The following is a 24,906-nucleotide window of genomic DNA, read 5'->3' on the forward strand; positions in this document are numbered from 1 at the left end:
GATGCATTTTACACAGCACTTACAATTTGCATAAATAATGGTGTGAGACTGATGGATCAAATATCAAATTTGGAATACAGAAATATGAAATATTGAAAAAATGAAAATGGTACTTCGTTCGATCGATTCGTTCAAATCAGATGATTCATTTAGGGAAAAAGTAAGAAATGATTTTGAATGGCGGTCAGTGAATCGTTTACAAGCAAATTCAATTAATAAACACTGTGATGCTTTGTTTGAAACCATTTTCGTTAGCGAAATATTTTCTTTACGTTTGGCCATGCTGACCAAACATATAACGCTCTTAAAATGCGTGTGCGCGCGCGCGCACGTGCACGTCCTATTGACTGTGCTGCACAAAGTGTTAAACGATCAAAATGTAGCATATCTGACAATCTAAAGAATGAAATCTAATACTATGATTAGAAGTTACCTGCTGAAGCTGTTGTATCAATTTTACTCATTCATTACTAACTTACACATCATCAACAAACACCTGGCTCCAAAATATTTAATTTCATTGGCTGGATCGTACAGACGCGTTGCTTCTCATCGATGGTTGGCCAGTTTACATGTCAGTCAGAAGCACTAGCCTGAATGGGCGGTTCTTGTCGGTTGTGAATGACAATGCGTATGTTGACGGACGCTACGATGCGAGAGTCGAGAAATATACATTTAATTAATTAAATTCTCTCAGTTATGGTGTGTACAATGCATGGGAATAAAAAACATTCGGGGCTTTACTGAAAACAGCCCCCATTAGCCCACCCCTATGCTGCGATATTCTTTAAAATGGAGTTTTATCGCCCTCCTGTGGTGAACTGTGTGAATTACACTGCTGTCATTTTACCCATAAACATTTAAAGATTTGAGTCAGCGAAATAGATAAATCGACTCTGCAAGAATTCTGGTGTGTGTTCAAGTGAAATGAAAAAAGTTCAAATGAATATTATTCTCTCCACGAGCCAAAGGTAACGTTAAGTTAGAGTATAATTTAATATTGAACCAAACATGTATGACGAGTCACGCAGGTCCTGTGCTCCTCCGCAGCGGTAAGACCAGAACCAGTATAAAATAGTCCGAATATAAACACTTATTATAGGTGTACCACAGTGATTCAGGATAAGACAAAGCACGATTTGGACAACTGATGCATGTACTCGCTCACTATATAACCTTTGAACATTTTGAACACAAAAAGTTAAGCACTAAAACTTTATAACAAGGCAACTTAGCCAGTCGCCCTCCTGTGGTGAATTGTGTGAATTACACTGCTGCAACTTATACCTACAGCCGTGACTGCAGTCAGAGGAAAACTTTGAGTTACAATATTTTGTAATATTTAATAAATTGTTGGTTGCCATGTGACGCAGTAAAACATCTGGCAATTACCTTTCAAATTTTCTATATATATTTTACATCTGCGATCAGGGGCGGTTCTAGGGTGAGTGGACATCCGGGGCTTAGAGAAATCCATGTATGGGTCACGATACAAGGAATAAACTTTAAATAAAATTTTATATTTTTTTATTTATTGTTTTTTTGGGTTTTTTTTAACAAGGTGGATCTTTCTTGCTAATTAAAATTAAAAATCACAATGTCACACATCCTCTTCTTTCCTGACATGGTAAAATAGCAAGCTCAGCTCTATTATTGTTTTAATAAATAGCATTCACTTAACAACATGATTTTTGTGAGAATATATAAAAAGAGGTGACTAAAGAATCTCTATAATAACAAAAAAAAAAATCTTAACCCATTCTCCAAGCACACGTTACATTTTACACATTACATTTTACTTTATACATAATACAAACAGAAAGGCTAAAAGCCAAGTAGGCCTATAATTAAAACACATGGGTCTACACTTATATTTTTGAAGGAGCACTTGTAGATGCATTTTACACAGCACTTACAATTTGCATAAATAATGGTGTGAGACTGATGGATCAAATATCAAATTTGGAATACAGAAATATGAAATATTGAAAAAATGAAAATGGTACTTCGTTCGATCGATTCGTTCAAATCAGATGATTCATTTAGGAAAAAAGTATAAATGATTTTGAATGGCGGTCAGTGAATCGTTTACAAGCAAATTCAATTAATAAACACTGTGATGCTTTGTTTGAAACCATTTTCGTTAGCGAAATATTTTCTTTACGTTTGGCCATGCTGACCAAACATATAACGCTCTTAAAATGCGTGTGCGCGCGCGCACGTGCACGTCCTATTGACTGTGCTGCACAAAGTGTTAAACGATCAAAATGTAGCATATCTGACAATCTAAAGAATGAAATCTAATACTATGATTAGAAGTTACCTGCTGAAGCTGTTGTATCAATTTTACTCATTCATTACTAACTTACACATCATCAACAAACACCTGGCTCCAAAATATTTAATTTCATTGGCTGGATCGTACAGACGCGTTGCTTCTCATCGATGGTTGGCCAGTTTACATGTCAGTCAGAAGCACTAGCCTGAATGGGCGGTTCTTGTCGGTTGTGAATGACAATGCGTATGTTGACGGACGCTACGATGCGAGAGTCGAGAAATATACATTTATTTAATTAAATTCTCTCAGTGATGGTGTGTACAATGCATGGGAATAAAAAACATTCGGGGCTTTACTGAAAACAGCCCCCATTAGCCCACCCCTATGCTGCGATATTCTTTAAAATGGAGTTTTATCGCCCTCCTGTGGTGAACTGTGTGAATTACACTGCTGTCATTTTACCCATAAACATTTAAAGATTTGAGTCAGCGAAATAGATAAATCGACTCGGCAAGAATTCTGGTGTGTGTTCAAGTGAAATGAAAAAAGTTCAAATGAATATTATTCTCTCCACGAGCCAAAGGTAACGTTAAGTTAGAGTATAATTTAATATTGAACCAAACATGTATGACGAGTCACGCAGGTCCTGTGCTCCTCCGCAGCGGTAAGACCAGAACCAGTATAAAATAGTCCGAATATAAACACTTATTATAGGTGTACCACAGTGATTCAGGATAAGACAAAGCACGATTTGGACAACTGATGCATGTACTCGCTCACTATATAACCTTTGAACATTTTGAACACAAAAAGTTAAGCACTAAAACTTTATAACAAGGCAACTTAGCCAGTCGCCCTCCTGTGGTGAATTGTGTGAATTACACTGCTGCAACTTATACCTAGCCGTGACTGCAGTCAGAGGAAAACTTTGAGTTACAATATTTTGTAATATTTAATAAATTGTTGGTTGCCATGTGACGCAGTAAAACATCTGGCAATTACCTTTCAAATTTTCTATAAATATATTTTACATCTGCGATCAGGGGCGGTTCTAGGGTGAGTGGACATCCGGGGCTTAGAGAAATCCATGTATGGGTCACGATACAAGGAATAAACTTTAAATAATTTTTTTTTTTTTTTTTTTTAAATCACAATGTCACACATCCTCTTCTTTCCTGACATGGTAAAATAGCAAGCTCAGCTCTATTATTGTTTTAATAAATAGCATTCACTTAACAACATGATTTTTGTGAGAATATATAAAAAGAGGTGACTAAAGAATCTCTATAATAACAAAAAAAAAATCTTAACCCATTCTCCAAGCACACGTTACATTTTACACATTACATTTTACTTTATACATAATACAAACAGAAAGGCTAAAAGCCAAGTAGGCCTATAATTAAAACACATGGGTCTACACTTATATTTTTGAAGGAGCACTTGTAGATGCATTTTACACAGCACTTACAATTTGCATAAATAATGGTGTGAGACTGATGGATCAAATATCAAATTTGGAATACAGAAATATGAAATATTGAAAAAATGAAAATGGTACTTCGTTCGATCGATTCGTTCAAATCAGATGATTCATTTAGGAAAAAAGTAAGAAATGATTTTGAATGGCGGTCAGTGAATCGTTTACAAGCAAATTCAATTAATAAACACTGTGATGCTTTGTTTGAAACCATTTTCGTTAGCGAAATATTTTCTTTACGTTTGGCCATGCTGACCAAACATATAACGCTCTTAAAATGCGTGTGCGCGCGCGCGCACGTGCACGTCCTATTGACTGTGCTGCACAAAGTGTTAAACGATCAAAATGTAGCATATCTGACAATCTAAAGAATGAAATCTAATACTATGATTAGAAGTTACCTGCTGAAGCTGTTGTATCAATTTTACTCATTCATTACTAACTTACACATCATCAACAAACACCTGGCTCCAAAATATTTAATTTCATTGGCTGGATCGTACAGACGCGTTGCTTCTCATCGATGGTTGGCCAGTTTACATGTCAGTCAGAAGCACTAGCCTGAATGGGCGGTTCTTGTCGGTTGTGAATGACAATGCGTATGTTGACGGACGCTACGATGCGAGAGTCGAGAAATATACATTTAATTAATTAAATTCTCTCAGTTATGGTGTGTACAATGCATGGGAATAAAAAACATTCGGGGCTTTACTGAAAACAGCCCCCATTAGCCCACCCCTATGCTGCGATATTCTTTAAAATGGAGTTTTATCGCCCTCCTGTGGTGAACTGTGTGAATTACACTGCTGTCATTTTACCCATAAACATTTAAAGATTTGAGTCAGCGAAATAGATAAATCGACTCTGCAAGAATTCTGGTGTGTGTTCAAGTGAAATGAAAAAAGTTCAAATGAATATTATTCTCTCCACGAGCCAAAGGTAACGTTAAGTTAGAGTATAATTTAATATTGAACCAAACATGTATGACGAGTCACGCAGGTCCTGTGCTCCTCCGCAGCGGTAAGACCAGAACCAGTATAAAATAGTCCGAATATAAACACTTATTATAGGTGTACCACAGTGATTCAGGATAAGACAAAGCACGATTTGGACAACTGATGCATGTACTCGCTCACTATATAACCTTTGAACATTTTGAACACAAAAAGTTAAGCACTAAAACTTTATAACAAGGCAACTTAGCCAGTCGCCCTCCTGTGGTGAATTGTGTGAATTACACTGCTGCAACTTATACCTAGCCGTGACTGCAGTCAGAGGAAAACTTTGAGTTACAATATTTTGTAATATTTAATAAATTGTTGGTTGCCATGTGACGCAGTAAAACATCTGGCAATTACCTTTCAAATTTTCTATAAATATATTTTACATCTGCGATCAGGGGCGGTTCTAGGGTGAGTGGACATCCGGGGCTTAGAGAAATCCATGTATGGGTCACGATACAAGGAATAAACTTTAAATAATTTTTTTTTTTTTTTTTTTTTTAAATCACAATGTCACACATCCTCTTCTTTCCTGACATGGTAAAATAGCAAGCTCAGCTCTATTATTGTTTTAATAAATAGCATTCACTTAACAACATGATTTTTGTGAGAATATATAAAAAGAGGTGACTAAAGAATCTCTATAATAACAAAAAAAAAATCTTAACCCATTCTCCAAGCACACGTTACATTTTACACATTACATTTTACTTTATACATAATACAAACAGAAAGGCTAAAAGCCAAGTAGGCCTATAATTAAAACACATGGGTCTACACTTATATTTTTGAAGGAGCACTTGTAGATGCATTTTACACAGCACTTACAATTTGCATAAATAATGGTGTGAGACTGATGGATCAAATATCAAATTTGGAATACAGAAATATGAAATATTGAAAAAATGAAAATGGTACTTCGTTCGATCGATTCGTTCAAATCAGATGATTCATTTAGGAAAAAAGTAAGAAATGATTTTGAATGGCGGTCAGTGAATCGTTTACAAGCAAATTCAATTAATAAACACTGTGATGCTTTGTTTGAAACCATTTTCGTTAGCGAAATATTTTCTTTACGTTTGGCCATGCTGACCAAACATATAACGCTCTTAAAATGCGTGTGCGCGCGCGCGCACGTGCACGTCCTATTGACTGTGCTGCACAAAGTGTTAAACGATCAAAATGTAGCATATCTGACAATCTAAAGAATGAAATCTAATACTATGATTAGAAGTTACCTGCTGAAGCTGTTGTATCAATTTTACTCATTCATTACTAACTTACACATCATCAACAAACACCTGGCTCCAAAATATTTAATTTCATTGGCTGGATCGTACAGACGCGTTGCTTCTCATCGATGGTTGGCCAGTTTACATGTCAGTCAGAAGCACTAGCCTGAATGGGCGGTTCTTGTCGGTTGTGAATGACAATGCGTATGTTGACGGACGCTACGATGCGAGAGTCGAGAAATATACATTTAATTAATTAAATTCTCTCAGTGATGGTGTGTACAATGCATGGGAATAAAAAACATTCGGGGCTTTACTGAAAACAGCCCCCATTAGCCCACCCCTATGCTGCGATATTCTTTAAAATGGAGTTTTATCGCCCTCCTGTGGTGAACTGTGTGAATTACACTGCTGTCGTTTTACCCATAAACATTTAAAGATTTGAGTCAGCGAAATAGATAAATCGACTCTGCAAGAATTCTGGTGTGTGTTCAAGTGAAATGAAAAAAGTTCAAATGAATATTATTCTCTCCACGAGCCAAAGGTAACGTTAAGTTAGAGTATAATTTAATATTGAACCAAACATGTATGACGAGTCACGCAGGTCCTGTGCTCCTCCGCAGCGGTAAGACCAGAACCAGTATAAAATAGTCCGAATATAAACACTTATTATAGGTGTACCACAGTGATTCAGGATAAGACAAAGCACGATTTGGACAACTGATGCATGTACTCGCTCACTATATAACCTTTGAACATTTTGAACACAAAAAGTTAAGCACTAAAACTTTATAACAAGGCAACTTAGCCAGTCGCCCTCCTGTGGTGAATTGTGTGAATTACACTGCTGCAACTTATTCCTACAGCCGTGACTGCAGTCAGAGGAAAACTTTGAGTTACAATATTTTGTAATATTTAATAAATTGTTGGTTGCCATGTGACGCAGTAAAACATCTGGCAATTACCTTTCAAATTTTCTATAAATATATTTTACATCTGCGATCAGGGGCGGTTCTAGGGTGAGTGGACATCCGGGGCTTAGAGAAATCCATGTATGGGTCACGATACAAGGAATAAACTTTAAATAATTTTTTTTTTTTTTTTTTTTTTTTTAAACAAGGTGGATCTTTCTTGCTAATTAAAATTAAAAATCACAATGTCACACATCCTCTTCTTTCCTGACATGGTAAAATAGCAAGCTCAGCTCTATTATTGTTTTAATAAATAGCATTCACTTAACAACATGATTTTTGTGAGATTATATAAAAAGAGGTGACTAAAGAATCTCTATAATAACAAAAAAAAATCTTAACCCATTCTCCAAGCACACGTTACATTTTACACATTACATTTTACTTTATACATAATACAAACAGAAAGGCTAAAAGCCAAGTAGGCCTATAATTAAAACACATGGGTCTACACTTATATTTTTGAAGGAGCACTTGTAGATGCATTTTACACAGCACTTACAATTTGCATAAATAATGGTGTGAGACTGATGGATCAAATATCAAATTTGGAATACAGAAATATGAAATATTGAAAAAATGAAAATGGTACTTCGTTCGATCGATTCGTTCAAATCAGATGATTCATTTAGGAAAAAAGTATAAATGATTTTGAATGGCGGTCAGTGAATCGTTTACAAGCAAATTCAATTAATAAACACTGTGATGCTTTGTTTGAAACCATTTTCGTTAGCGAAATATTTTCTTTACGTTTGGCCATGCTGACCAAACATATAACGCTCTTAAAATGCGTGTGCGCGCGCGCGCACGTGCACGTCCTATTGACTGTGCTGCACAAAGTGTTAAACGATCAAAATGTAGCATATCTGACAATCTAAAGAATGAAATCTAATACTATGATTAGAAGTTACCTGCTGAAGCTGTTGTATCAATTTTACTCATTCATTACTAACTTACACATCATCAACAAACACATGGCTCCAAAATATTTAATTTCATTGGCTGGATCGTACAGACGCGTTGCTTCTCATCGATGGTTGGCCAGTTTACATGTCAGTCAGAAGCACTAGCCTGAATGGGCGGTTCTTGTCGGTTGTGAATGACAATGCGTATGTTGACGGACGCTACGATGCGAGAGTCGAGAAATATACATTTAATTAATTAAATTCTCTCAGTGATGGTGTGTACAATGCATGGGAATAAAAAACATTCGGGGCTTTACTGAAAACAGCCCCCATTAGCCCACCCCTATGCTGCGATATTCTTTAAAATGGAGTTTTATCGCCCTCCTGTGGTGAACTGTGTGAATTACACTGCTGTCATTTTACCCATAAACATTTAAAGATTTGAGTCAGCGAAATAGATAAATCGACTCGGCAAGAATTCTGGTGTGTGTTCAAGTGAAATGAAAAAAGTTCAAATGAATATTATTCTCTCCACGAGCCAAAGGTAACGTTAAGTTAGAGTATAATTTAATATTGAACCAAACATGTATGACGAGTCACGCAGGTCCTGTGCTCCTCCGCAGCGGTAAGACCAGAACCAGTATAAAATAGTCCGAATATAAACACTTATTATAGGTGTACCACAGTGATTCAGGATAAGACAAAGCACGATTTGGACAACTGATGCATGTACTCGCTCACTATATAACCTTTGAACATTTTGAACACAAAAAGTTAAGCACTAAAACTTTATAGCAAGACAACTTAGCCAGTCGCCCTCCTGTGGTGAATTGTGTGAATTACACTGCTGCAACTTATTTCTACAGCTGTGACTGCAGTCAGAGGAAAACTTTGAGTTACAATATTTTGTAATATTTAATAAATTGTTGGTTGCCAAGTGACGCAGTAAAACATCTGGCAATTACCTTTCAAATTTTCTATAAATATATTTTACATCTGCGATCAGGGGCGGTTCTAGGGTGAGTGGACATCCGGGGCTTAGAGAAATCCATGTATGGGTCACGATACAAGGAATAAACTTTAAATAAAAATTTTTTATTTATTGTTTTTTTGGTTTTTTTTTTTTAACAAGGTGGATCTTTCTTGCTAATTAAAATTAAAAATCACAATGTCACACATCCTCTTCTTTCCTGACATGGTAAAATAGCAAGCTCAGCTCTATTATTGTTTTAATAAATAGCATTAATTTAACAACATGATTTTTGTGAGAATATATAAAAAGAGGTGACTAAAGAATCTCTATAATAACAAAAAAAAATCTTAACCCATTCTCCAAGCACACGTTACATTTTACACATTACATTTTACTTTATACATAATACAAACAGAAAGGCTAAAAGCCAAGTAGGCCTATAATTAAAACACATGGGTCTACACTTATATTTTTGAAGGAGCACTTGTAGATGCATTTTACACAGCACTTACAATTTGCATAAATAATGGTGTGAGACTGATGGATCAAATATCAAATTTGGAATACAGTGTTTCCCATAATGTTTTTCAACAGTAATTTACTGTGAAACACAGAAAAAAACAGGAAACAACTGGCAGCAGAGTTACCATTATTTTCGTGTTAAATTTATTTTATTTAGTAATACATTTGTTTTATTTTATTAATAAATTTAGCATTTATTTAGTTATATTAATTATTAATATAATTATAATAACGTGTATTAATTATTCTTAGTGTGTACCACTGATTTTTAAAGAGATATTATAGCTTGAGTTAATACAATAATAGGCATAATTCCTCAGATAACACTTAAGAGAAAGAAAACTAATAGTTTGGTCTAGAAATTAACTTTTTTATTGTAATACAAACACACAAAATGTAGGAATACATGGCTCAGACCAATCACAGAAATATACTGTATATAATATATATGTTCATTGCTGACATCTGTGGAAAATAACAACTGTGTCTTGTCTTAAACTAGCAAAGACACTTGCGTTTGGCTTTGCGCTGCGTCAGTGCAAGATAGGGCCCTAAACCTCAACATTTAATGTTCCCTGAACTGCAAACATTTGGCTAAAAAAACTCAAACCAAGGATATACACTGACTCCTGGTTACCTAAAAATGTTTCACATAGGCTCAGATTATTCACAAACAAATCTCATTTTCTCAGCTTAAAAAGTAGCAAATACACTTACATTTTTAAACTCCAATACATTGTTCATTATAACAAAATACTGAACCTCAACACTTAAACCACTAAAATTCAACATGTATGAATACAATAAAACCAGTACTTAACACTTAATGGAACTCTTCATCTTCATTCTGAAAGTCTTGGGTCTGTATATGAGAGAGAGGGAGGGAGAGAGGGAGAGAGAGAGAGGGAGGTGAGTTCCATAATTTTAATAATTTTTTAATCCAAAATGATATCACATGGCTTGACCTAACAAAAGCTAATTTTAGAAACAGAGCACAAAAAATACAGGATGACATAAAATAATAGAAAGGGTGATGAGTACAATTTATTGAAAGGAAAAAAAAAATAATGGCAAAAGAGCATGGAAGAGGAGTTCAGTATTCTAACTTTGAAAGGCAGTTGAGAATGAACATTAGAATGAATTTACCCAGCCTCCTGAGTCATTGCTGTTTGAACATGTGTAATGCATATATATATATATATATATATTACTCACCATTTTCAAATGAAATCCCACTGAAAGTCCATGAGCTTGCGCAAGAGGCTGGCGACGTGTGAATTAACAGTTCTTCTTTTTTTCCCCTTTGCAGTCTTTGTCCCTTTTTCTGGATTTATACCCACAAAGCGTCTGGAAAATTATACACTGGTTAAAAATCTAGTAATTCACACAGACTAACAGCACAACAAAGACAAGAAATATAAATTAACTTTCATCAACATGCACTATCTTCTTGCCTCTGGGAATGGTGTAAGTTGCACTAAAACTTTCTAAATCAAAGTTAATTGCTAAATCCCATCACCAGACCTATTGGGACCATGCTTGAGCCACAGCTAGGCCTGAAAAAATGCAGAAGTTAACAGACAATAGCTTACCTCTGGATGAATTCAAGCGTGCAGGCTGCCTCCTCTTGATACTGTAGGTTAAAGTTATAAAAACAGGAAAAAAGAGACGCCAGCCCTGTCACAAAGGTGCACTGGATCCCTTCCCTTCGCAAATAATTTGGCCCTCAAGGCTGAGCATCCAGCGCTGGAAGCGGCTTCCCGTTTCTCCTGAAACAGAAAAGTTTTAACGGTCAAATTTCTGTTTTAGTTTTCATTTTGAATACAGTTTAGTTTGATACCACTATACATACAACACTAAAGCCAACTGTCCTTTCTAAAACCAACTTACCAAGAAGTATCAGACGAGGAGTTGCAGGTATAGAGAGTGAACTCTCAAGGTCAGCTGCAGTGGCACATCCCTAGGACATAGAACAAATTAAACATATAATTAATTACATAAGGCTACCACTAAGTGAGATAGATAGAATGGAGAGACAGGAAGAGATGGATAAAGAGACAGTGGGGGATACACACATCCTGAAACACATTGTCAGTTTCTGTATGGGCATGAACTTGTTTGTACTGCTCAAATACAGACTGACTCTGAAAAAGAGAGTTGAGTGTTTGGCCTATTGGGACATAATGGGCAAAGCTGTCCTTGCCGGCTTCATTTTGTCCCAGGCATATTGGTACAGGTTCGACATATTTAAATTGACTCTTGAAAACAGTCTTTCTACGTAGATCTGTTTTTAATGCGTGTGTATTGTGAGTTCGGAAAAGATCTTCTGCTCTCAGATCATCAATTAGCCCTAATTGAATCATCTGACGTAACTTCTCATCCAATTTAGAAAATAACTGAGACTGGCTGAGATCATCTATTGACTGCATATCTTCAATGATTGTCTGAATGGTGGAGGCCGGAAGCAGTAACTTTGCCTGTAGCTTAAGATAAAACAGAGCAAGATTCCTCAAAAAAAGTGAATCTTCAATATTTTCTGGGCTAAACTCCAAATGGTCTGCATTATCAGCAGCATCAATCTCCACATCACACTGCAAATCACTGTCTCCATGACCATGAGGACCACTAGATCCACTTACACCAGCCAGACCAATAACAGAATCCGTTAAATTAACCTCTTCACTTCTTTTATGTTTTCGTGACAAATGAGATGTAAATGTAGAAATCACAGTAAATGTTTTATCACATTGCTTGAAGGGACAAACAATAGTTCGTCCTTCTTTGATGTGCACTTTAAGATGAGAGTAAAACTCAGTCAAGGAGTCACATTTGGCACGGCAGGAGGAAACATGACATGTAAGATCCACTAGCCTAATCGATCTTTGCTTAACAATACTATCCTGATGATGTCTGTAAATATGTCCCTTCAGACCAGCACATTTTTTAAATGTCCTTTGGCAATTAGGCATACAGCACTGCAGTACTAAATTGGGTATGTTGCTGTGAATTCTTATGTGCCTCACATAGGCCACAGAGGTGGCTGACTGTTGTCCACAAATTTGGCAAGAAAACATTATGAAAGCCAATTCGATTTTTAGAAAGATTAGCAGTTAATTGCTAGATTAAAGCAAGTAAGAAACCATTTAAATTTTCACCTGGTTCTGAGAAATATATCCTGGTATATCATCTTGAACAGCATTGTGATCAGCATTGACACCCTGCATTTGCATCTGTAATAAAAAACAAAAAAACAATAAAACAACAAATTTAAACATCAATGTACAACTCAATGATAATCAAAACAGTTATTAACAATAACAGGATAATCATGTTGGAATTTGGGTGTAAATTAACAGAAACATTTAACAGTGCACATTTGTCCAGAATACGGTTTTAAGGTTAAGACGAACATTTGTTTTTATCTGGACGCCCTCCTGTGGTGAACTGTGTGAATTACACTGCTGATATTTTACCCATAAACATTTAAAGATTTGAGTCAGCGAAATAGATAAATCGACTCTGCAAGAATTCTGGTGTGTGTTCAAGTGAAATGAAAAAAGTTCAAATGAATATTATTCTCTCCACGAGCCAAAGGTAACGTTAAGTTAGAGTATAATTTAATATTGAACCAAACATGTATGACGAGTCACGCAGGTCCTGTGCTCCTCCGCAGCGGTAAGACCAGAACCAGTATAAAATAGTCCGAATATAAACACTTATTATAGGTGTACCACAGTGATTCAGGATAAGACAAAGCACGATTTGGACAACTGATGCATGTACTCGCTCACTATATAACCTTTGAACATTTTGAACACAAAAAGTTAAGCACTAAAACTTTATAACAAGACAACTTAGCCAGTCGCCCTCCTGTGGTGAATTGTGTGAATTACACTGCTGCAACTTATTCCTACAGCCGTGACTGCAGTCAGAGGAAAACTTTGAGTTACAATATTTTGTAATATTTAATAAATTGTTGGTTGCCACGTGACGCAGTAAAACATCTGGCAATTACCTTTCAAATTTTCTATAAATATATTTTACATCTGCGATCAGGGGCGGTTCTAGGGTGAGTGGACATCCGGGGCTTAGAGAAATCCATGTATGGGTCACGATACAAGGAATAAACTTTAAATAATTTTTTTTTTTTTTTTTTTTTTAAACAAGGTGGATCTTTCTTGCTAATTAAAATTAAAAATCACAATGTCACACATCCTCTTCTTTCCTGACATGGTAAAATAGCAAGCTCAGCTCTATTATTGTTTTAATAAATAGCATTCACTTAACAACATGATTTTTGTGAGATTATATAAAAAGAGGTGACTAAAGAATCTCTATAATAACAAAAAAAAAATCTTAACCCATTCTCCAAGCACACGTTACATTTTACACATTACATTTTACTTTATACATAATACAAACAGAAAGGCTAAAAGCCAAGTAGGCCTATAATTAAAACACATGGGTCTACACTTATATTTTTGAAGGAGCACTTGTAGATGCATTTTACACAGCACTTACAATTTGCATAAATAATGGTGTGAGACTGATGGATCAAATATCAAATTTGGAATACAGAAATATGAAATATTGAAAAAATGAAAATGGTACTTCGTTCGATCGATTCGTTCAAATCAGATGATTCATTTAGGAAAAAAGTATAAATGATTTTGAATGGCGGTCAGTGAATCGTTTACAAGCAAATTCAATTAATAAACACTGTGATGCTTTGTTTGAAACCATTTTCGTTAGCGAAATATTTTCTTTACGTTTGGCCATGCTGACCAAACATATAACGCTCTTAAAATGCGTGTGCGCGCGCGCGCACGTGCACGTCCTATTGACTGTGCTGCACAAAGTGTTAAACGATCAAAATGTAGCATATCTGACAATCTAAAGAATGAAATCTAATACTATGATTAGAAGTTACCTGCTGAAGCTGTTGTATCAATTTTACTCATTCATTACTAACTTACACATCATCAACAAACACATGGCTCCAAAATATTTAATTTCATTGGCTGGATCGTACAGACGCGTTGCTTCTCATCGATGGTTGGCCAGTTTACATGTCAGTCAGAAGCACTAGCCTGAATGGGCGGTTCTTGTCGGTTGTGAATGACAATGCGTATGTTGACGGACGCTACGATGCGAGAGTCGAGAAATATACATTTAATTAATTAAATTCTCTCAGTGATGGTGTGTACAATGCATGGGAATAAAAAACATTCGGGGCTTTACTGAAAACAGCCCCCATTAGCCCACCCCTATGCTGCGATATTCTTTAAAATGGAGTTTTATCGCCCTCCTGTGGTGAACTGTGTGAATTACACTGCTGTCATTTTACCCATAAACATTTAAAGATTTGAGTCAGCGAAATAGATAAATCGACTCGGCAAGAATTCTGGTGTGTGTTCAAGTGAAATGAAAAAAGTTCAAATGAATATTATTCTCTCCACGAGCCAAAGGTAACGTTAAGTTAGAGTATAATTTAATATTGAACCAAACATGTATGACGAGTCACGCAGGTCCTGTGCTCCTCCGCAGCGGTAAGACCAGAACCAGTATAAAATAGTCCGAATATAAACACTTATTATAGGTGTACCACAGTGATTCAGGATAAGACAAAGCACGATTTGGACAACTGATGCATGTACTCGCTCACTATATAACCTTTGAACATTTTGAACACAAAAAGTTAAGCACTAAAACTTTATAGCAAGACAACTTAGCCAGTCGCCCTCCTGTGGTGAATTGTGTGAATTACACTGCTGCAACTTATTTCTACAGCTGTGACTGCAGTCAGAGGAAAACTTTGAGTTACAATATTTTGTAATATTTAATAAATTGTTGGTTGCCAAGTGACGCAGTAAAACATCTGGCAATTACCTTTCAAATTTTCTATAAATATATTTTACATCTGCGATCAGGGGCGGTTCTAGGGTGAGTGGACATCCGGGGCTTAGAGAAATCCATGTATGGGTCACGATACAAGGAATAAACTTTAAATAAAAATTTTTTATTTATTGTTTTTTTGGTTTTTTTTTTTTAACAAGGTGGATCTTTCTTGCTAATTAAAATTAAAAATCACAATGTCACACATCCTCTTCTTTCCTGACATGGTAAAATAGCAAGCTCAGCTCTATTATTGTTTTAATAAATAGCATTAATTTAACAACATGATTTTTGTGAGAATATATAAAAAGAGGTGACTAAAGAATCTCTATAATAACAAAAAAAAATCTTAACCCATTCTCCAAGCACACGTTACATTTTACACATTACATTTTACTTTATACATAATACAAACAGAAAGGCTAAAAGCCAAGTAGGCCTATAATTAAAACACATGGGTCTACACTTATATTTTTGAAGGAGCACTTGTAGATGCATTTTACACAGCACTTACAATTTGCATAAATAATGGTGTGAGACTGATGGATCAAATATCAAATTTGGAATACAGTGTTTCCCATAATGTTTTTCAACAGTAATTTACTGTGAAACACAGAAAAAAACAGGAAACAACTGGCAGCAGAGTTACCATTATTTTCGTGTTAAATTTATTTTATTTAGTAATACATTTGTTTTATTTTATTAATAAATTTAGCATTTATTTAGTTATATTAATTATTAATATAATTATAATAACGTGTATTAATTATTCTTAGTGTGTACCACTGATTTTTAAAGAGATATTATAGCTTGAGTTAATACAATAATAGGCATAATTCCTCAGATAACACTTAAGAGAAAAGAAAACTAATAGTTTGGTCTAGAAATTAACTTTTTTATTGTAATACAAACACACAAAATGTAGGAATACATGGCTCAGACCAATCACAGAAATATACTGTATATAATATATATGTTCATTGCTGACATCTGTGGAAAATAACAACTGTGTCTTGTCTTAAACTAGCAAAGACACTTGCGTTTGGCTTTGCGCTGCGTCAGTGCAAGATAGGGCCCTAAACCTCAACATTTAATGTTCCCTGAACTGCAAACATTTGGCTAAAAAAACTCAAACCAAGGATATACACTGACTCCTGGTTACCTAAAAATGTTACACATAGGCTCAGATTATTCACAAACAAATCTCATTTTCTCAGCTTAAAAAGTAGCAAATACACTTACATTTTTAAACTCCAATACATTGTTCATTATAACAAAATACTGAACCTCAACACTTAAACCACTAAAATTCAACATGTATGAATACAATAAAACCAGTACTTAACACTTAATGGAACTCTTCATCTTCATTCTGAAAGTCTTGGGTCTGTATATGAGAGAGAGGGAGGGAGAGAGGGAGAGGGAGGTGAGTTCCATAATTTTAATAATTTTTTAATCCAAAATGATATCACATGGCTTGACCTAACAAAAGCTAATTTTAGAAACAGAGCACAAAAAATACAGGATGACATAAAATAATAGAAAGGGTGATGAGTACAATTTATTGAAAGGAAAAAAAAAATAATGGCAAAAGAGCATGGAAGAGGAGTTCAGTATTCTAACTTTGAAAGGCAGTTGAGAATGAACATTAGAATGAATTTACCCAGCCTCCTGAGTCATTGCTGTTTGAACATGTGTAATGCATATATATATATATATATATATATATATATTACTCACCATTTTCAAATGAAATCCCACTGAAAGTCCATGAGCTTGCGCAAGAGGCTGGCGACGTGTGAATTAACAGTTCTTCTTTTTTTCCCCTTTGCAGTCTTTGTCCCTTTTTCTGGATTTATACCCACAAAGCGTCTGGAAAATTATACACTGGTTAAAAATCTAGTAATTCACACAGACTAACAGCACAACAAAGACAAGAAATATAAATTAACTTTCATCAACATGCACTATCTTCTTGCCTCTGGGAATGGTGTAAGTTGCACTAAAACTTTCTAAATCAAAGTTAATTGCTAAATCCCATCACCAGACCTATTGGGACCATGCTTGAGCCACAGCTAGGCCTGAAAAAATGCAGAAGTTAACAGACAATAGCTTACCTCTGGATGAATTCAAGCGTGCAGGCTGCCTCCTCTTGATACTGTAGGTTAAAGTTATAAAAACAGGAAAAAAGAGACGCCAGCCCTGTCACAAAGGTGCACTGGATCCCTTCCCTTCGCAAATAATTTGGCCCTCAAGGCTGAGCATCCAGCGCTGGAAGCGGCTTCCCGTTTCTCCTGAAACAGAAAAGTTTTAACGGTCAAATTTCTGTTTTAGTTTTCATTTTGAATACAGTTTAGTTTGATACCACTATACATACAACACTAAAGCCAACTGTCCTTTCTAAAACCAACTTACCAAGAAGTATCAGACGAGGAGTTGCAGGTATAGAGAGTGAACTCTCAAGGTCAGCTGCAGTGGCACATCCCTAGGACATAGAACAAATTAAACATATAATTAATTACATAAGGCTACCACTAAGTGAGATAGATAGAATGGAGAGACAGGAAGAGATGAATAAAGAGACAGTGGGGGATACACACATCCTGAAACACATTGTCAGTTTCTGTATGGGCATGAACTTGTTTGTACTGCTCAAATACAGACTGACTCTGAAAAAGAGAGTTGAGTGTTTGGCCTATTGGGACATAATGGGCAAAGCTGTCCTTGCCGGCTTCATTTTGTCCCAGGCATATTGGTACAGGTTCGACATATTTAAATTGACTCTTGAAAACAGTCTTTCTACGTAGATCTGTTTTTAATGCGTGTGTATTGTGAGTTCGGAAAAGATCTTCTGCTCTCAGATCATCAATTAGCCCTAATTGAATCATCTGACGTAACTTCTCATCCAATTTAGAAAATAACTGAGACTGGCTGAGATCATCTATTGACTGCATATCTTCAATGATTGTCTGAATGGTGGAGGCCGGAAGCAGTAACTTTGCCTGTAGCTTAAGATAAAACAGAGCAAGATTCCTCAAAAAAAGTGAATCTTCAATATTTTCTGGGCTAAACTCCAAATGGTCTGCATTATCAGCAGCATCAATCTCCACATCACACTGCAAATCACTGTCTCCATGACCATGAGGACCACTAGATCCACTTACACCAGCCAGACCAATAACAGAATCCGTTAAATTAACCTCTTCACTTCTTTTATGTTTTCGTGACAAATGAGATGTAAATGTAGAAATCACAGTAAATGTTTTATCACATTGCTTGAAGGGACAAACAATAGTTCGTCCTTCTTTGATGTGCACTTTAAGATGAGAGTAAAACTCAGTCAAGGAGTCACATTTGGCACGGCAGGAGGAAACATGACATGTAAGATCCACTAGCCTAATCGATCTTTGCTTAACAATACTATCCTGATGATGTCTGTAAATATGTCCCTTCAGACCAGCACATTTTTTAAATGTCCTTTGGCAATTAGGCATACAGCACTGCAGTACTAAATTGGGTATGTTGCTGTGAATTCTTATGTGCCTCACATAGGCCACAGAGGTGGCTGACTGTTGTCCACAAATTTGGCAAGAAAACATTATGAAAGCCAATTCGATTTTTAGAAAGATTAGCAGTTAATTGCTAGATTAAAGCAAGTAAGAAACCATTTAAATTTTCACCTGGTTCTGAGAAATATATCCTGGTATATCATCTTGAACAGCATTGTGATCAGCATTGACACCCTGCATTTGCATCTGTAATAAAAAACAAAAAAACAATAAAACAACAAATTTAAACATCAATGTACAACTCAATGATAATCAAAACAGTTATTAACAATAACAGGATAATCATGTTGGAATTTGGGTGTAAATTAACAGAAACATTTAACAGTGCACATTTGTCCAGAATACGGTTTTAAGGTTAAGACGAACATTTGTTTTTATCTGGACGCCCTCCTGTGGTGAACTGTGTGAATTACACTGCTGATATTTTACCCATAAACATTTAAAGATTTGAGTCAGCGAAATAGATAAATCGACTCTGCAAGAATTCTGGTGTGTGTTCAAGTGAAATGAAAAAAGTTCAAATGAATATTATTCTCTCCACGAGCCAAAGGTAACGTTAAGTTAGAGTATAATTTAATATTGAACCAAACATGTATGACGAGTCACGCAGGTCCTGTGCTCCTCCGCAGCGGTAAGACCAGAACCAGTATAAAATAGTCCGAATATAAACACTTATTATAGGTGTACCACAGTGATTCAGGATAAGACAAAGCACGATTTGGACAACTGATGCATGTACTCGCTCACTATATAACCTTTGAACATTTTGAACACAAAAAGTTAAGCACTAAAACTTTATAACAAGGCAACTTAGCCAGTCGCCCTCCTGTGGTGAATTGTGTGAATTACACTCCTGCAACTTATTCCTACAGCCGTGACTGCAGTCAGAGGAAAACTTTGAGTTACAATATTTTGTAATATTTAATAAATTGTTGGTTGCCATGTGACGCAGTAAAACATCTGGCAATTACCTTTCAAATTTTCTATAAATATATTTTACATCTGCGATCAGGGGCGGTTCTAGGGTGAGTGGACATCCGGGGCTTAGAGAAATCCATGTATGGGTCACGATACAAGGAATAAACTTTAAATAAAATTTTATATTTTTTTATTTATTGTTTTTTTGGGGTTTTTTTAACAAGGTGGATCTTTCTTGCTAATTAAAATTAAAAATCACAATGTCACACATCCTCTTCTTTCCTGACATGGTAAAATAGCAAGCTCAGCTCTATTATTGTTTTTAATAAATAGCATTCATTTAACAACATGATTTTTGTGAGAATATATAAAAAGAGGTGACTTAAGAATCTCTATAATAACAAAAAAAAAAAAATCTTAACCCATTCTCCAAGCACACGTTACATTTTACACATTACATTTTACTTTATACATAATACAAACAGAAAGGCTAAAAGCCAAGTAGGCCTATAATTAAAACACATGGGTCTACACTTATATTTTTGAAGGAGCACTTGTAGATGCATTTCACACAGCACTTACAATTTGCATAAATAATGGTGTGAGACTGATGGATCAAATATCAAATTTGGAATACAGAAATATGAAATATTGAAAAAATGAAAATGGTACTTCGTTCGATCGATTCGTTCAAATCAGATGATTCATTTAGGAAAAAAGTATAAATGATTTTGAATGGCGGTCAGTGAATCGTTTACAAGCAAATTCAATTAATAAACACTGTGATGCTTTGTTTGAAACCATTTTCGTTAGCGAAATATTTTCTTTACGTTTGGCCATGCTGACCAAACATATAACGCTCTTAAAATGCGTGTGCGCGCGCGCGCACGTGCACGTCCTATTGACTGTGCTGCACAAAGTGTTAAACGATCAAAATGTAGCATATCTGACAATCTAAAGAATGAAATCTAATACTATGATTAGAAGTTACCTGCTGAAGCTGTTGTATCAATTTTACTCATTCATTACTAACTTACACATCATCAACAAACACCTGGCTCCAAAATATTTAATTTCATTGGCTGGATCGTACAGACGCGTTGCTTCTCATCGATGGTTGGCCAGTTTACATGTCAGTCAGAAGCACTAGCCTGAATGGGCGGTTCTTGTCGGTTGTGAATGACAATGCGTATGTTGACGGACGCTACGATGCGAGAGTCGAGAAATATACATTTATTTAATTAAATTCTCTCAGTGATGGTGTGTACAATGCATGGGAATAAAAAACATTCGGGGCTTTACTGAAAACAGCCCCCATTAGCCCACCCCTATGCTGCGATATTCTTTAAAATGGAGTTTTATCGCCCTCCTGTGGTGAACTGTGTGAATTACACTGCTGTCATTTTACCCATAAACATTTAAAGATTTGAGTCAGCGAAATAGATAAATCGACTCGGCAAGAATTCTGGTGTGTGTTCAAGTGAAATGAAAAAAGTTCAAATGAATATTATTCTCTCCACGAGCCAAAGGTAACGTTAAGTTAGAGTATAATTTAATATTGAACCAAACATGTATGACGAGTCACGCAGGTCCTGTGCTCCTCCGCAGCGGTAAGACCAGAACCAGTATAAAATAGTCCGAATATAAACACTTATTATAGGTGTACCACAGTGATTCAGGATAAGACAAAGCACGATTTGGACAACTGATGCATGTACTCGCTCACTATATAACCTTTGAACATTTTGAACACAAAAAGTTAAGCACTAAAACTTTATAACAAGACAACTTAGCCAGTCGCCCTCCTGTGGTGAATTGTGTGAATTACACTGCTGCAACTTATTCCTACAGCCGTGACTGCAGTCAGAGGAAAACTTTGAGTTACAATATTTTGTAATATTTAATAAATTGTTGGTTGCCAAGTGACGCAGTAAAACATCTGGCAATTACCTTTCAAATTTTCTATAAATATATTTTACATCTGCGATCAGGGGCGGTTCTAGGGTGAGTGGACATCCGGGGCTTAGAGAAATCCATGTATGGGTCACGATACAAGGAATAAACTTTAAATAATTTTTTTTTTTTTTTTTTTTAAACAAGGTGGATCTTTCTTGCTAATTAAAATTAAAAATCACAATGTCACACATCCTCTTCTTTCCTGACATGGTAAAATAGCAAGCTCAGCTCTATTATTGTTTTAATAAATAGCATTCACTTAACAACATGATTTTTGTGAGAATATATAAAAAGAGGTTGTATTGTTCAGGCAACAATAATAAAGATAAGAGAAATGACTGGTACAGGCTTCTTTTATTCCACGTGGTTGTACACACAGCATATCTCCATTACCACACCCTCTTTAGCCAATGCACTTCATCTTATACAACACATTACTGCCATCTGCTGGAATCAATCATATACAGCTGTACTCATTACATCTCTTTTCCTTTTTTTTTTTTTTTTTTTTTTTTACTACATGTTACATGAACTTTCACATAATTACAAACACTTGACTATATAACACTCAATTCATTTTTTTTTTTTTTTTTTTTTTACCAATTACAAGTCCATTCGAACAAGTGGTTTTCGAACTCGATTAGATCTCCGTAAGATAGGAATGTCAGTCTTTGGTACAGAGGAATCAAGTTCAGAATCAGGATCAAGTTGCTGATCAACAGAGGGCATTGAGGGCATTTCACAAGACTGCATTTCAGGGGACATCAGCTCCACAGTTGGCTCATCCAAAGGACATTTCTCTGCAGTCTTAAGCAAACTCTGTCGATTTCTCCGTAAGGTCTGCCCATCTTCTGTATGAACAAGATATGATCTCGGGTTTATCTCTTTTAGGACTGTAGCTTTCTTTCTCCATCCTGTAGGCTCCGCAACTCTAACGACATCTCGTTCAGAAAGAGGTTTTAGTTGCCGACTTCCCTTGTCATAATATTCTTTCTGCTTCTCTTTTATATGTTGCATCTCTTTCAATGACAAATCGTTGATTTCTTTTTTCAGAGATAATTTTGGAAGTGTGTCACGCAGTTTGCGATTCATCAATAACTCGGCAGGAGATAATCCACAACTGAGTGGAGAGGAACGGTAACTCAACAGAGACAGATTTTCATCCGAATTACTTGCCGCTGCTTTTTTCAAAAGTCTTTTTACAATTTGTACCCCTTTTTCTGCTTTACCATTTGCCTTTGGATAAAGAGGGCTTGAAGTAGTATGCTTAAAGCCATACTGCTCTGCAAACAGCCTGAATTCATGACTATTATACTGGGGACCATTGTCACTTTGCACACAATGAGGAATTCCATGCCTTGCAAAAAATGCATTTCATACGTTGAATCATCTCGTTCGATGTTGTTTGACGGAGCTGTTCAACTTCAGGATAATTGGAATAGTAATCAATAACCACCAAATAATCCTTACCATTCAACTGGAAAAGATCAGTGCCTACTTTTTGCCACGGCTCAGTAGGAAGAGCAGCTACCATCATGGGTTCTTTAGCCAGTTTATAATGATGACTCAAACAGACCGCACACTGACTGATGAATTTCTCAATGTGCATGTTAATTCCTGGCCAAAAAACAGCTTGTCTAGCTCTTCTCTTGCATTTTTCAATGCCAAGATGCCCTTCATGGATTCGACGAAGCATGTCTTGGCGCATTGATACTGGAATGACAATTCTGTTATTTTTCATCAGCATGCCCTCAACCACACTCAATTCTGCCCTTAATGGAAAATACTGTGGACACTTGCCTTTGGGCCATCCACGATGAAGATGTGCAATAACCCTCTGCAGTTCAGAATCTTTTGCAGTTTCCTCCGCAATGAGTCTTAACATCTCATCTGAGACTGGTAGAGATGAAACCACCATACTCACATGTCTCTCAACTTCGTCCATATTGCTGATCTCTGAGGCGGCTGGTGCTCGAGACAGTGCATCAGCTACAATGATATACTTTCCAGGGGTATAAACTAAATTCAGATCATATCTTTGTAACTTCATCATCATGCGTTGAATTCTAGGTGACATGTCATTTAAGTTCTTTTGAATGATAGATATTAATGGTTTATGATCCGTCTCTACTGTAAAAGTAGGTAATCCATAAACAAATCCATGGAATTTATCACAGCCAAATACTAACCCCAAGGTCTCTTTTTCAATTTGAGAATAGCGTCTTTCAGTCTCTGTCAGAGATCGAGAAGCATAGGCCACAGGTCTCCAGGAATCCCCAATGGCCTGAAGAAGCACCGCCCCCAATCCATCCTGAGAGGCATCTGTAGAGATCTTAGTTGGACGTGTGTGATCAAAAAAAACAAGGACAGGTTCAGTGGTAAGAATCCCCTTTAACCTCTTCCATTCTTGATCATGAACTGATGACCACACAAACTCTTGATCATTTTGTAACAACTGTCTCATATGTGTGGTTCTCGCTGAAAGATTTGGCAGAAATTTTCCAAGGAAGTTTACCATTCCCAACGCACGCAGAATTCCCTTCTTGTCACTAGGTGGAGGCATATCAAGGAGGGCTTGTACTTTTGCTGGGTGTGGCTCCACACCTTTTGCCGACAGCTTGTCACCCAAGAATGTTATCTCTCTGACTCCAAATTGACACTTTTTCTGATTGAGCTTTAAATCATGTGCACGAACTCTTTCCATCACTTTTACCAGTCGTTGATTATGCTCTTGAAGGGTGGACCCCCACACCACAAGATCATCAATATATACACGAACACCCTCCAGACCTTCAATAAGGGTTTCCATGGCTCGATGAAAAATCTCGGGAGCTGACTTGATCCCAAAGGGAAGTCGAAGAAAACAATATCTTCCAAAGGGAGTATTAAAAGTACAATACTTGCTGCTCTCAGAATCCAATCGGATCTGCCAAAACCCTTGAGAAGCATCTAATTTACTAAAAAACTTAGCTCCTGACATGTCACTAATGATCTCTTCACGGGTGGGAATCTGGTAATGTTCTCTTTTTATACAATCATTGAGATCTTTAGGGTCTAAGCATACTCTCAACTCACCATTTGGCTTTTTCACACAAGTGATGGAATTCACCCAATCTGTAGGTTGTTCAATCCGCTGTATAACTCCTGATTGAGTCATGCGATCCAATTCCTGCTTCAAGAGATCTCGCAGAGGTGCAGGAACCCGC

General features: G+C 36.2%; 1 long non-coding RNA gene across 1 annotated transcript; it reads right to left on the minus strand.

The window, feature by feature from the left end:
* Positions 1-16,138: 16,138 nt before the first annotated feature.
* LOC120471044 (uncharacterized) lies at positions 16,139-20,829 on the minus strand. Its single transcript, XR_005620733.2, has 6 exons — positions 20,736-20,829; positions 18,938-19,012; positions 17,673-17,742; positions 17,375-17,551; positions 16,998-17,129; positions 16,139-16,644 (listed from the first exon to the last, which is right to left on the minus strand). It is a non-coding gene; the product is annotated as an uncharacterized LOC120471044 (long non-coding RNA).
* Between the last annotated feature and the right edge of the window lie 4,077 nt (positions 20,830-24,906).

This window comes from Pimephales promelas, chromosome 24 (assembly GCF_988280905.1).
Source record: "Pimephales promelas chromosome 24, fPimPro1.hap1.1, whole genome shotgun sequence".
In the NCBI taxonomy this organism is placed as follows: Eukaryota; Metazoa; Chordata; class Actinopteri; order Cypriniformes; family Leuciscidae; genus Pimephales; species Pimephales promelas.